The sequence below is a fragment of the Paralichthys olivaceus genome, chromosome 15 (genome assembly GCF_024713975.1).
Source record: "Paralichthys olivaceus isolate ysfri-2021 chromosome 15, ASM2471397v2, whole genome shotgun sequence".
NCBI lineage: Eukaryota > Metazoa > Chordata > Actinopteri > Pleuronectiformes > Paralichthyidae > Paralichthys > Paralichthys olivaceus.
Window position 1 is genome coordinate 20,143,653 of NC_091107.1, and position 15,115 is coordinate 20,158,767.

At 42.1% G+C, this 15,115-nt stretch overlaps 1 protein-coding gene across 4 annotated transcripts in view; it reads right to left on the bottom strand.

Annotated features, from left to right (window-relative positions):
• dscama (Down syndrome cell adhesion molecule a) overlaps positions 1-15,115 on the bottom strand; it is an 85,577-nt gene that overhangs the window by 48,174 nt on the left and 22,288 nt on the right. The window lies entirely within an intron of this gene.

The following is a 15,115-nucleotide window of genomic DNA, read 5'->3' on the forward strand; positions in this document are numbered from 1 at the left end:
TGAGAGGCCTGGGATGCTCTTGCTAACTTTTCCAGGATTAGCCTTCCTCCACTTGTCCTAATACATTACCTTGAAGCAGTATTTATTTGATAAAGTTCGATTAGGGACACAGTGGCTAAAGTTCAACTCAAGTTAAATTGTGACACTATGCAATACTTCTGCTTAAAAGCAACCACTTTAGCCACAACTGCCAAATGAGGGATAATTATTATTCGTAAAACATGGTGCTACAATAGCACAAGTACATGACCTAACATTAGCTAATTGGTCATAGCAGAATGAGTAAGACTTCAGCAGCATGACCCATGTGCACGTTCAGGAGTGCATGTTATTAAACATGAATTCAACTATTTATATCAATGAGAAGAATGTTGCAGCTGATTTCAACGATCTGTCTGAATCTCGCCATGTCTGCACGTTAGACAACTATATTATTACAGATTACAGCTATCACAGATTATTACATTTGCCCCATTTCTCAATACAAACTCGGCACTTTGTTTAGAAGAGGCCAATTGACCTTTTAACTCTTTCCAGAGGCGTTGTGACTTTCCCGGCCTGTTGTGAAGACAAGAGGAGGATGATAGTGAATAGCCTCTGACCTTATGACAGGAGCCCACAGAGAAACAGACTGCCAGAGACAAACAGAGCCATGGGGTGGGTGTAATGAATATGCTGCCCCCTATGGTGGGGATGACCTTATAAACAACAACAAACTGTCACTATGGCCAGACCTGCTGGGAGCTGCCCTATGTGCAAGGGCAAATGGCCCGGAATCCACTGGACAGGATTGCCAAAGCTCACAGAAGAGATACTCTTATTAGCTGTTATAACACAGGACAAGCTCTTAGACTGCTGGGGTTTTAACAATCAGTCAGCCTCAGTCAGGAATGAAATATTGAAATGAACCAGCTGACAAGACCGCATCAGTCAATTTTGCACTTGATGTGAAAGGTATTTGTTGTATTTACCCAGATAGATCATCAAAAGTCTCATTGATGCTGCGGTGGTAAACGTGCTCCCACTGTGTCGTGTAACGCTAAGTGACTGCTTTTATTATACAAGACAAGCTACACCTGCGATCGCTGTGATCTCAGCAAGCCGTTCGGAATCAAACAGCAGAGGAGAGACATCCTCGTTTTTCAAGGGGGACTTTTATGTCACTATGAAGGAGACGGGAGGAGCAGCGGTGGAGGGTTAGAAGTCAGAGCGAGACATATGGCATCTTGAATTTTGGGCAATGAGATCTGACAGGTTAACTGAACATTTGGCGAGGGGGTAGCGGGGGGTAGGGGTGCGTGGGGAAGAAAAAGGGTAGAGGGGAGGTGGGGAAGAAGAGGTGGAGGAGTGGCGTGTGGGTGTTGGCATGTGCGTGTGTGTTTTGGATGAGAGGGGTAGGTGGGTAAGGTTGCTAAACACTCCCATCTGTTCATATCCCGAGGCGCTACTCGGGCAGTTAGCTACAGTCTTATGCAGATGAGGTGTTGCTGTGCCAGCTCCTTCCACTTACAGCGGATATATTATTCAAATATATTTGAATAATGGGAATGACTGGATAGGGAAACAAGCAGGGTCAAGCTGTTTTCTGGGGACTGTTTGCTTTTAACCATTAAATGATCACAGCTTCACCAGGCTCTCTGAATACCCTAACTATGTCCTCATTAGGGTTTGCCTTCCTCTGGGCCCCAAGCCCCGTCCCAAGAGAGAGATCTGCCAAACAGGGGTCCTCTATGTGCACTTACATGCCTTATTTGAGCTATTAGGATATTTTAAGATGCTAAGCTATACTCATTATGTAACTGTGTACAATTGTATTGTAATATAAGGGAATGATACCTTACAACAGGGCAATTTAAATGTGGTTAATGTATAGTATATAAAACCTGCCTATAAACCCCTACATTGTAATAAACCTGCAATAAAAGTATTTACATTTATCATTCTAAACACTCTGCTCCAAGACAATTAGCAGAATTAGATAATAAAGTTCTTGAAAGATTTCTCAGCATCATAAACTCTGACTGCAACCTACACTGCTGACTGAAAAGGGGGTTTTAAAGGGTAATTGAGCGAGATCTTTGCATCCCCCGCATCCTTGTTCTTAGACACAGTCATGTCATGTGGGTGCTCCCCCTACGTGATCACATAGTCAAATGAGGATAAGGAGCTTTTGATGGAATGAGGGGGATAGGAGGGGAGGGGGAAAAAAACGGCTGAAGAAGTGGAAGGAAAGCAAAGCTCTGAGTGATTTGAATCTGGTAAACTGTCAGAGAGAGGGATTACCCCACCAAATCCCTGGCGAAAATAGAGGCCCAAGTTATTTACTAGCCTTACAACCAGCTGCAAACCATCTGTACTTAATTGTAAGACACAAACTTTATGAAGATCAACTGGGGATTTGACCACAAAGCCTCTTACGCCACTCAATTGGTGTCCCTGCTTCGAGGGAGAGTATGGGAGGGTGCTCGAGACATGTCACATGTGCTTTGGAGGACAGTCTCGCCACATCCCGACAAATACATAGACAAACCTTGTGTATTAGAGTAGGGGGTGGAGAGCAAGGGGAGAGAATTAAGATGTGATTAACAAAGCATGTGTGCTTACAGTTCTGTATGCATAGACACAAACCTAAACCGAAGTACAACACACACACACAACCACGACTGACCATTAAGGTTCAAAACATTTAATTGGCTCGAGCATAGAGGCCTTTTAACATAAGGCCAGTCATTGGTTCCCAATTAGGTATGTAAGTGGCCAAGTGACCTACACTTAGCCATGGAAATCAGCATAAGGGAGACACTACTGACACTGACCATGAGATTTAAGCCCAGTACAAAACCTGCATGTGGCATTGTTTAATGTAGGTTGTTGTGCATTATGTTGTTCTTGGCAGCCATCTGAAGACAGGAGATAAGAGGTCCTGTCCAAGCCAATGAATGACAGGTAGCCAGCGTAATCCTATTTAACAAGATCTGGGCTGAATCTGGGATGGGGTGTGTTGGTGGGGTCACACGAGGAGCCCGTGGGGGTCAGGCTGTGGCTTTGTGGGTGGCTTGGTCCTAAATATTGTCTGTCTTTAAAACAAAAACTGTGAGCAGTCCAATCAGAGCAAAGTGTGCATTAATAAGAAAAGAATGGGTTTTACATGTTTCTGAAGGGAAAGAATGAAAATATAAGGATTCAAGACTTTTCTCCACGGTTGCCTCACTTCTAGGAAAATCACAGACGAGTTACCCAAGAATATTGTGTGATCTAAGCTGCTGGCCGCTTTAACTCATTTATTTTCTTCCACTGCACTAATTCCTCCCATCTCCATATGTTAAGGGGGGGAGAGGGAGGGGGGAGTGCGTGTGGGCAAGTGTGTACAAGCAGGGGTGAAGGGGAGGGGGTGTCAGGGATTAGACCATCCTGTCTGGACATACGCCTTGTGTAATCATGCTGAAGCGGCTGGTCATTGTGCATCTCCGTCCAGTATGGTACTGTTGTGCTCAGGATTCTGTGTTATAACCTCAAAACCAAACAAAAAAAGCTTTAAAGCATTCTGCCCTGCACCCACACAACAAAACACTGAATACAGTGAGCACCAACCACATAACCAGTGATCTGAACTGTCTAAAAAGTCTAACAAGTCCCTTAAAATACAAAGAAAATGTAATTAAATTACATTGTATTGTAACTTCTTGTGTATCACCTATTCGGAATTGTTCTCTCTACATTTGTTTCCAAGCTGTTATTGGAAATTCGCGAAAAAGAGTCAAATATGCCAAGGCTACAAATGTGATTATAATAATGTCTTATTTTTTAAGTCATCTGCATGGCCATAGCTAAGACCTACACCAAAATTCATAAACTGTCTACTTAAAAATAATTCCAGTCCCACGAGAAGTTTAATGCATGGACAGCCTGTAGCCTTGTCGGGGGTCTGTCCTCCATCCACTCTGCATCGTCAAATCATAACTTGTAATAAACCTCCGCCCCCCCCACCTCACTCCCCCCACCCCATACTCGTCCACCTCTCTTCATTAGCAGGTATAATCCCAGATGGCCCATCTGCCAAAGCCACAAAACACACACAGAGCAAACAAGGCACGGGAGAAGCTGGCCATTACGGGGCCTGTTTGAATGGGCCGACCAATCACTTACATGGACAGTGTGTTTGCTCAGGCTCCTACAATGGCACCGGTATTTTCACACAGATAAGGAACTATTTGAACTCCAGGAGAATGAGGCTGATGAGCAGCGCACCTGCTTCTGTAGATAGATGCTCTCAGCTCCTCAGAAATCCAAATACAGACTTGCTACCAACATGAATGCAATTTCAGCTTAAACCTTGAATTGAAACCCAGCCCTTTCCGTGTATCTAGTTTCCCCAAACAAACTGACTGATTCAACCCCAGCATCACTGTGTCCTGTTACTCTGTCTGAAGAGCTTCACCACATTAATAATGCATCGCTTCACTAAATGTTCTTAATCTGAACAGGGCCTTGGTTAGGAATAAAAAAATAATACTGTTTTCAGATCAGCTTGGCTTTTCACTGTGTACTGAGAACCAGCACTGTTCCAACAACTCAGAGTGGCTGACACAAAATGGCTGCCTTGGACTGAAAGAGGCAGTAAGAGGGAGCAGCAGCAGCAGAAGCAGCAGCAGCAGCAGCAGCATCAGCCCAGACGGAGCAAATCTTTTACTGGTCTCCCTCTGCTTCTTCACGCTTACTGAGAAAAGATTAGCAAATCACCAGCAAACCACCACTTGATTGCACCCCCCCCCCCATAAGACTTCCACAATATCCCCATCACAGCAAGACATTTGGGGGGGTTGCGGTGCGACCCCCAGGCCGCCAAACCAGGATTACATTGTGGAAATGTAATCCTGGTTTGGGGGGGCTGGAGGGATCAAGGCACTAGAAGACACAATGTAATCAGAAGGAACGTCTGCACCCCAAGAATCAGACCATGAGATAAATCCACGCAGAGATTTATCCACGATATCAATTAGAACATATGCTCGGACACATTCAATGACAAATGACACACTCAGTGACTGTTGGTCACTGAGGGCAACACACATTTTACATTTAGAAGATGCTCTAGTAAAATACACACACTTTTAGCAGCAGCTCTTTTCACAGTCCTGTACAATTATTCTTTTTTAGGATTAGATGTCATTAGAGTTATTTTTAGATTGACTTCATGGTTGCAAGAATGTCAAAGGCAATTTCGTTTCATAATGTATTCAGTACTGACACACAGTACATGCTTATAATAAATTTATGCTCACATGTGTAGGAGGGTGCTAAAATCAACAAAGCTGATGAAGTGAGGACATGTGTGTGTGTGTGTGAGACGAAGTAGCTGCACAAGGTCACATGATTGTGTCTTCATTTTGGGACCTGGGACACACAAACATAAACGCACTGAAACTTTAAACCTGCGTATCGCGGACATCGAGCGCACAGAGGTGACATCTTCAAAAAAAGAAAACACATCAAGCTGAAGTGAAAAAAAAAAAGAAAAACTGGCAAACATACAGTGAGCTTAATAGCTGCTGAGAGAGAGGAGCTTATCTTCCCACCACAGCTAATATGAGCTTCTCAATTAGATGAAAGGCTCTCTCTCTCTTTCTCTAATTTTTTGTTCTATTTCTCCAGGCAATTTATTTAGGGTGGGGAAGAAAAAAAAAAAAAAAGGAGCAGAGCCTGAGTAAACCGCATTGGCCAAACGGATGACGAGTCATAGCACGATCCAGCCAATCAGGTGGAGCTGACGGCGTAAACTCAGGCCCTCAGCAACAACATGACTATTTACTGTATGCAAGAGAAGAATGTCTTTGGGATTCATCACGGCTCGTCCAACAATCCACACCCGCCAGATCATTACATTTAAATATAAATACACATGACTGCATTAGATTTGTTTCATTTTAATATCATATTTTTCACTCTTATTATCAATGAGTTTGGGACAAAGAAATGCAAACACAAGGTCTTATATTAACATTAAAGAACAGCAGCATCTAACATGCTAATTTAACATGTTTCCTTCACTTTCAGAAGGCAGAGATATTTTTATACAGTGTATTCTGTATTTTGCTTCATAGATTAACTCGTATTATGCAAAGGACCCTTCATTCATTCAATTTTATTTCTTTGTCCTTCAGTATGGGATCTCTCTATATTTGTCAAGTGGAACTAAAGGATTAAGCTGGCGTTTCTTTAAAAAAAAAGAGATTAGATTAGACACTTTGAACATAATGCTTCTATAAATATTGTTTTATGAGTGAGAGTAAAATTATTTTAAGCCATTCAGTTCAAATGAATAAATATAAACAGAATCCAGTATAATTTTAACATCTTGCATTTAATTAACAGGAACATCTTTGCTATCACCAGAACAAATGGCCCTAAAATAAATGTACATCCAACTGTTGTAGATTTCACTTTTTTATTAAATTATAAAAATTAAGAGTTCTGTCGACATTGTTTTTTGTCAAATTAAATACAAATTAATCTGACTAATCCTCCATTTAAGAAAAAAAGGCCTTGGTACAACATTTTATTTTTGCCTTAAATATGCAAGAATAAGCTGTTAATAATTGTAAAATATTTCAGTACAATAATTGTATTTAGATTGTTTGTAAATCTAATTGTAATGTAGCTTTCAGTTAACCATAACTAAATGACATAATGATAAATGCTGTTTTCTAGTTACAGTCAGTGAAAAAGAATTAAATAACAAAATCACCTTGAATAAACACATGAAGTGTCTCCAGTCTTCTCAGACCTTCTGGACAAACCTGACTCTTAATCATCCTTCCTCACCATCTGCTCCTCCACTCTTCTATCAGGAGTCAAGGTTACACATCACAGCTTGAAAAAACACTGCTGCAGGAGCGAGCCGATACATGACAGTGCACCTGGACAAAAATGGTTGAGGTGTGTGTGTGTGTGAGGGGGGGGGGTTACAAATCCCAGAGTACCCTCTGCATGCAGCGTGCATTATATGCAGTACTCGAGGATATCACTGCCTCAAAGCTGCCTGAGACGTCCATCTATCAAGGTGATTTCCCATGGCGGCTCGTCTTTAACATACCTTTCCACAGGTCACCTTTATGCAGGCACCAGCTCCCAGCTGAATTAATTCACTTCATTATTCCAAGTTTTGATTAGCATCATAGGAGCAGGGAGGGGGAGCTTGTTGGTATTATCTTCGAACTGACTTGTGGGACAGCTAAGGTTGATAGCTCTGTCTTTGCGTCTTCATTTTTTTATGCTTTATAAAAACAATCCTTCTGCAATGTATTTTTCCCACAATGTCAATATCTCTACGGTAATTTTGTGAGGAGAAAACAATCAGATTCACATGAATATTAACACACTTACAGGAAACAAAGAAAGTGATTAATCTCTGAATAATGCGACAACAGCAAAAGCCACATTTTAGACCTGTAGACCTCATGCACTTTAACAGCCATGAATTATTGAATTATTAAAACGTTCAAATGTCTGTGTGGAGAGAAGGAGACGCTGGAAACAATCACACGTCAGTCAGTCGGGGCGATGTGGTGATGTCCAGTGACATTTAATTTCTTGCTTGTCCCTTATTATAAGAATCATCACGAGGATGTGAAACCGAGGGGCCTGTACTTCATGAGTCTGCATCAAAGCTCAAATCTTTCTTTTTCTTTCGCTCACTTCCTTGCTGTAAATCGTGGTGCAGACAGGGACAGAAAGACAGAGAGAGAGGGAGAGAGAGGGTTATAGAGAAGGAGGGAGGCTGTGAGTGGCATGCATGGACAGCCCCTCTGTCTCTCAAAGACACTGCAGCAGCTGCATGCACGCGATAAGAGCAACCATTCACAGCCAGCCCCCTTTTTTCCTCCTCCTACACACCAGCACACACTAATACACTTTTCTCCTCTCGCTCTGTCTCTCACGCTGCACGCGCACACTCGCAAACATCATTTATATGCACATCAACATTTCTCCAGGTTCCTCCAAAGACCCATTTCAAGCTGCCTTTGTCGCCAGTCAAAAGTAATTCCTGCAAATCATTTTGTTTTCGTTGCTTTAGTTTTTTTTCCTCTGACGTCAAAATTCAGCAGGGTTAACCGTGGATGAGATGAAGAGGTGTGGTGGGTGGGGGATCACTTTTCTCTTTTATCATTGACACTGACTGACACTCCTCTAGCTGACTTTTTTTCATCCAGCTCTCTACGATAATCTTACATACGAGTGAGAATTGGTTAAATACCTGAAAATCACTGCCCCTTAACGGCAAATTACTGTCACTGTGCTGCACACACGGCTCTGTCATCCTTGTGTAATGTGCTGTGGAATTGGCTCCGATGTTCACCATCTCTGCACCAAAACTGTAACTTGCATTATGTCACCTTGCGTTCAAAGGAATTTTAGGCCTGAATGCATCACCCGTGTCACATTGCCTCCTCCCACCCCAGACAGGAAGAACATCTCTGCGTATAAATATCCACCAAACAAACACACAATCTCAAACACACATAACTGCCCCAGTGCAGCCCTCTTAGGAGTTTAATACACTCCTCTCAGCTTTACATACAGCTGGAGCTTCAGCCTCTTTATCACAAGATGCATCCACCTACACAATTTTTTTTCCCACTGTGTGACATGTGAATACATGGGCCCGTCAGTGTCACCTGCGCCCATCACTGTGATCCACTGATAACATCCAGCCTCAAATCTATACAGTCCATAGAATGTCTAAGTGCTAATTAATTGGTGGCTCCTTCCACGATTAGCTCATGTTGCGCTTATAGCTAATCTGTATTTTGGCAGGGAGCCATGCGTGACCTGGCTTCTGTCCAGGTCTGGGTGTCACGGAGGCAGTAGCCTTGAGCTAGCACAGCCCAGCCCAGCCCAGCACTGGAGAAGATGTGTCAAACTGCAGCGGCACAAAGGAGACCTCACTGTTTATCAAAGATTAAGCAGCGTTTAGTATCTCTCCCCCAACCCTCTCCACCTCCCCCCTCCTCCTCCTCCTGCCTGCAATCCAATATACACACATGCACACACACACACACACACACACACACATGCACCACCACCTCCAGCTCCCACCCTAATTGTTCCCAGCCCCGAGAGTTTAATAAAGAACAAATTGCGGTTATTGGTGAGCAAACAGCACAGTACGGAGGAGGGAGCGCGATCATTGCAGCGTCGGTGCAGTAAAGGGAGAGAAAGGGCATCACCCAATTTAATTAATATCTCTGTCAGTCTCAGGCTAAGACTGGAGCAAGCTGCGTGGAGAGGGATGTAGTGAGCACACACATACTACAATCTATTGGTGATGTTTCACGGTACTGGACACTTGTAACATATCTGTAACATATTGACAAGTATGACATATAGCTGCGTCATGTTTTTTATCTGTTACGTTGTAATAAATCACTCATAACATAAACTGCAATGTCTAACACAATCATGATACCATCAGACTGAACGCAACTGAAATTACTACATTATCAATTTGTTGTTTCCATATTTTTGTGATGTACATGTGAATGGTAACAATTATTACATAACTGAATTACAGCCGGCTATATAATCTTACATTATATTTTCTTTAATCTCTGATAAATGCATTTTCTATCTTTCTATCTATCAGCAAGTTTCTGTTTCTCTTTCTTTCCTATTTTTGTTTATTTTACCCATATAGCTTATCATGCAGCCTGCATGCTGCCCAGCCCAAGTGTATCTACCCGTCATGTTCCCATAATTCTTTGTGGCAGCTGCAGCCAGATTCATGCACACAGGTATTGATTTTCTTCCCAGTTTTTTTTTTTTTTTTTCCTTCAGCACAACCCTTTATTTATCTTGCTAAGCCCCTGCCACAGGGTGTGAGGAGAGAACCGGCTCGTAGCTTGTGAGAGGACACAGTGAATTCAACATGTGAGACGCTTACCACATAACCTGGATTTATTTTCGTTTATCTGTTATTTATCTGCCAGCGCTGCTCTGTATAGTATAATCCTGCTCTGTGTGGGATGCATGTAGAAAATATGCATGTGTATGCATGTGTGTGTGTAATTGTCAGCGTGTATATGCACGAGTGTGTGTTTGTGATGTCCATCCATCCGTCCGTCCATACAAACACTCCATTCTCCACAGGCCACCTGACCCATTTTCTGTGTGAATAACAATACTCCAGCCAATCATGGGCAGACAGAATGACGAATGCTGGAAAAAGACTCTACATCCAGCCTGTCACACGTCAGAGTCCCAACCCTGCCTGTCGACAGAGCGAGGCAGGGATGGAGAGGGAAAAAAAAAAAGAGAGAGAGAGAGCTAGTTATCCTCTCCTCTCTCTCCCCCTTCTTCCATCCCCTCCTTCTATCTCCACCACACAGGGACCAGTAAAACCATTACCCACCCACCCCAGCCCCCAGCTCAAGGTTGTGCTGCACCAATGGCTGTGCTTCCTACGTAGCATTCTAAGAAAAGCGAAAAACTGACAGCAAGCGAGCTGCAAGGCTGCTCCCAACAAAAGACATTCATTATTACATGGTACCTGTAGGCTACAACAACACACAGTATATGGCATATGATTAACTCCCTCTCTACCTTGGAGGCACATGTTTACATTAGGGCAACATTGATACAGGAAAGTCCCAAACTATCAGAAAATACATTTGTTTTCATGCAAGAATTTGAATCTGTAGAGATTCAAATTCTTCCTTTTATTTTCATTTATTTTATTCATCTTTAACTGTTGCTGTACTGCCTCCACAGACCTCTCAGGGTTGTTGACTGTGTGTTTCAATAGTGGTGAGGATGAGTTCAAAAAACAAAGGTCAGCTCAGTTTTGCCGTCATCAACTGTGCAAACTCTTAACTCTGTTACATTTGCATGGCTTCATACCAGTGCGTCGTTTTAGCTTCCTTGAAATGAAGGAGGACTGGAGGAGAAACAGTGGGCGCTGTGGAAACACAAGATAACGTCCAGCAGCCTTTTGATAGCAGCTCTTGATATTTACTTCAAAGCCCCATTATACACAGCCAATTAAACTGGCATAGTGCGGCTGGCTCGTCTTCCTCTCGGCAGTGGCTGCAGGGAAGAGGACTGGCTGCAGAAATAACTCCAACACATCCCAAATGTCAACAAACATGAAAGAATCTGTGAAACATACAAGATGGCTCAGCATTTGGCCAGACGCAAAGTGTTAATTTGCAATATCCTGAAAAAACTAACTCCACACGCAACCAAACCCAGCAGCACGGAGTGAGGGGTAATTAGAGACATTGACCATTAATTAATTCATTGGATTTTGTGTGTGATATAATAAATAGAAAGAAATAGGATATTAAAGGCATATGTCAACCAATGTAATCATTCCTGTATGTGTGATGAGGTAGTAACAAAAACAAAGTGAAATAAGGAGAATGACTTAAAGAGGAGAAGATTGAAACGAAGGAGAGATGAGGGCGGACTGAGCAGAGCAAAGAGAATCTATGGTGTGATGGCCGACGGCCCTTGTGCTTGGCTCGTGTTCTGAATGAAAAGAAGCCCCTGTGTGTGTGTGTGTGTGTGTGTGTGTGTGTGTATGTGTGTGTGTGTCTGCAGTATAGTGCTGGGGGTTTGGCCCCCTCTCGGCCCTGCTGGTGCTGAATGCAGAGCAGGCAGCATCAGGCCAAGGCAAATGACTACAAGGCCTCCTCAGTGACTGCAGCACGGGCTGCACCTGGGGGATGGCCCTGCACAGCAACACAGCCGCAGCCACACACAGTCCATCACAACTCATCCCTAAGAGCAGCCCTACAGGAGGCGCACACGTGTCCACGTGTTTTTACTGTTTTCTAATAAGTCTGAATATGATCACATGATCTGGGCCTTCGCATGTTTTAAAAAAAAAATGTACCACCTCATTTGATGCTACTATCTTCAAATACAACTGATGTACAACCTTTGATGCCCATACTGATACTGATTTTTGTATAAAGAAATCACAATGATATTTATTCATATGATTTTTTTTAAATAAAAAGAAAACAATCAGAAACAATATATTGTTTTTTGCAAGACCTTCTGTGGTTGAAAAATAAACTTGCCACTATTCTGGTCATATTATAGAATGGCTTCATTGTTTTAAAACTAAATCACTCAGGCTCTATTTTAAAGGGAATCCAGCTTTTATGGAGTCACAACACCTGCACATATACTGCTCCACTGCACCATTACCAACAGCATCCATTTCAAAGGTGCCTTTTCATACTGTACTATGATCAAAATTCTGTGCTTGTATATCTTGTATATGATCAAGATGAATAAAATGTAGTAGCTCATGTTTCTCCCCATGACATTAAACAATAAGGACAAACATTTGCTATTTCTAAAGCGCGAAGCCTCCAAATGAACATTATGTTATTTCTGACATCATTGTTTGTCCGACATGTTCCATTTCAACAGTCAATCCCACCACTCACCCGCCTGTTGTGAAGGTTTTGATGTCAGAGTTTGCTGCAACCAAAAACTTTGACAAACAAGATGCCCACTGTTACTGTAAATGCAGCTGTATCACAAAACAACCACCTTGATATTCTACTGGCCACTTACATCCTCTTCTTTTGGGCCTGACCTCTGATGATCATTTTGAAAAAGATGAACTCTGCTGGTAGGAGACACTGGTCTGATGTACAGTGTAGTTACATGAATGTGTTTGTGGTGCTTGTGTTCAGGGGCTTTAACTTTGTACTTATTTGGTGGATGCATTTATCCAAAGCAACTTACAACAGAGGGACAACTGTAACGATTCAGTACTAAGCAGCAGTATTAAGTGCTAAATCTGTTCAATAAGACAAAGTGCAGAGATCAGGTAAAGATGTGAATTACAGTAAGTACTGGTTAGACATTTGATTCATTGTTGAAACAATGTTTTTTTAATAATAATATACTTTATGTGAATATAATAGTGGAAGTCATGATTAGCCATATTGACACCACATTTTATTATGTAAATATAGTCATTGTATGTCAATGAAATATCTGAATAATTATATATATATGAGAGGGTAGGTGCTGACCATTGACGACTTGGGCTATGACAGTTCTTTGGTTTGAAATGAACTATTCCATTTTCATAAATCCTTAGAATGGGCGTTCTTTAAAAGCTTAATCATACGACAACAGATTTTCCTCTATTGTGTCCATAAATCATAGTAAACCATCACAATCAGACGTGGTCCTGATTGGCTCCCTGTTCTAAACAATAACTCAAATCCTCTTAGTCTGGACAGTTTGCAGCCTTTAAACCAATGAATTCCCCTAATTTCTTTGATGCGCACATTGATAAATGACTGTTTGTGAGCATTTTATAGAATAAAAACACTGGAAAATGACACACAACTACCTCTACACAGCTGATTTAGTCAGCGCAACCCCTGGTTTCCACACGTGGTTGAGTTACTGCAGGTGGAAACGACATCCTGCCTAGTGAAATAATTAAACTTGTTTCCAAAGCAAATCAACTTGTCAAAAAGAGAAAAAGAGAAAATACAACAGAAACATTAAACAGTACAAATAAAAGAGTCCATATTGGAGCAGAGAGTTTATATTTCTGCAGTGCTTCTGTTAAAACCCCAGCCTACTATAAAACCCTTGCATCAGACAGCTTTACTGAGCTGTTACTTTTATTGGACGTCCTGACTAAATGCATTTTTCAACATTATTTTCTATTCTATTCTAATGGACGCCAGGGTTCTTTAAGTGGTGCTTTGTTAGTCTACCCTGCAACAGCTCAAAAAGGTCTACGTCCAGTGAGACTTCCAGAGGAGCTGTCTGACAGGCGCTCCACATCATGCTGCACCTTCCAAACTGAAGAGCCAATTCAATTATTCATGTCAGAGACAGAGAAGCTACATTTCACAAAGTTTTTTGTTGCAAGTCCAAGTGTTGATATTATTTTTATTCGTTAAAAATTAAAATGTTGAAGCTTGGTCATCGAGACGAGGGTTTGAGCCATCTTGCGTTGAGCTGTCAGTTAGTGTGCATATAGACGTGGGTGCACATGCACTCAAAGTGTACTTAAATGTGTGTACTATGGAGGATGAGTGGAATGGACGGTGCGTCAGTAGGATGCGTGCACTGAGACGTGAATAAAGACCATTTGCTCATGGATTCATAGGCTTCCGTCATCCATTATTTATCATGGAGAAGAGCAGTGGATTGGTGGCTGGGTGATTTTTCTGACAGCGTTTACATGGCTGACGGCTACAGATGTGACGATTTTTACGGCTCAAGATAAACACTTTGTTTTGACAGTACAGAACTTAGAAAGGATTGAGTGAAAAGTGAAAAAGCTGCAGGTTTTTGGATGACCTGATTTAGTATATACCTGAATGGTAAGGGCTGACATGGGCAGAAAATACCCAGTGCAGCAGGGTCCTGGTTCGATACCTGGCCTCCTTACTGTGTGTCATTCCTCTTCCCTCTACTTGTTTCCTCTCTCATTCTCTGTCCATAAACTGACGGTATAAAAGGCCAAATAATATTATAAAAAACAAGCCTACTACTTCAAAATGTTTTGGTTTGCTTCATATAAAACTATTTAACAATTTGGTTATTACATATAAATGAATTCAAAATGAGAAAACCTACAGTATATATGCCAGAAACGACATAACAATTGTATATCCCCATATAACATGCTTGCGGCAAATCCATTTGTGGACAATTAAGAGATTGCTATAGATTTCACCATGGCTGATTTCACCTCAGTGGACAAATGTGAAACGTCAACAAAAAAGCAGTCGCTAGCCAGCATTTGCCCTCCATCCAAAAGCAAAATGACATTAGCTCTTGTCTATTGAGTTTGCTAAATGCCCCACATAAAGTGAATTTGCCCCCCAGGGCTGGGAAACAATCACGCAGGCGAGCATTCCATTTAAGTGATTTGAATGATCGGAGCACTGCAGTGCTTCCTATCAGCCAGAGAAATGGGTCAATACACTGAGACTAAGTGACACGGCTGGCAGCCTGCGCTCTCATGGAAGACCAGGCAGAGGAAGAGGAGCGGGACCTCACTGTCATTGGGTCAGACAGACGTAGATACACAGACACAGACACACACACAGTGACCGAGCAT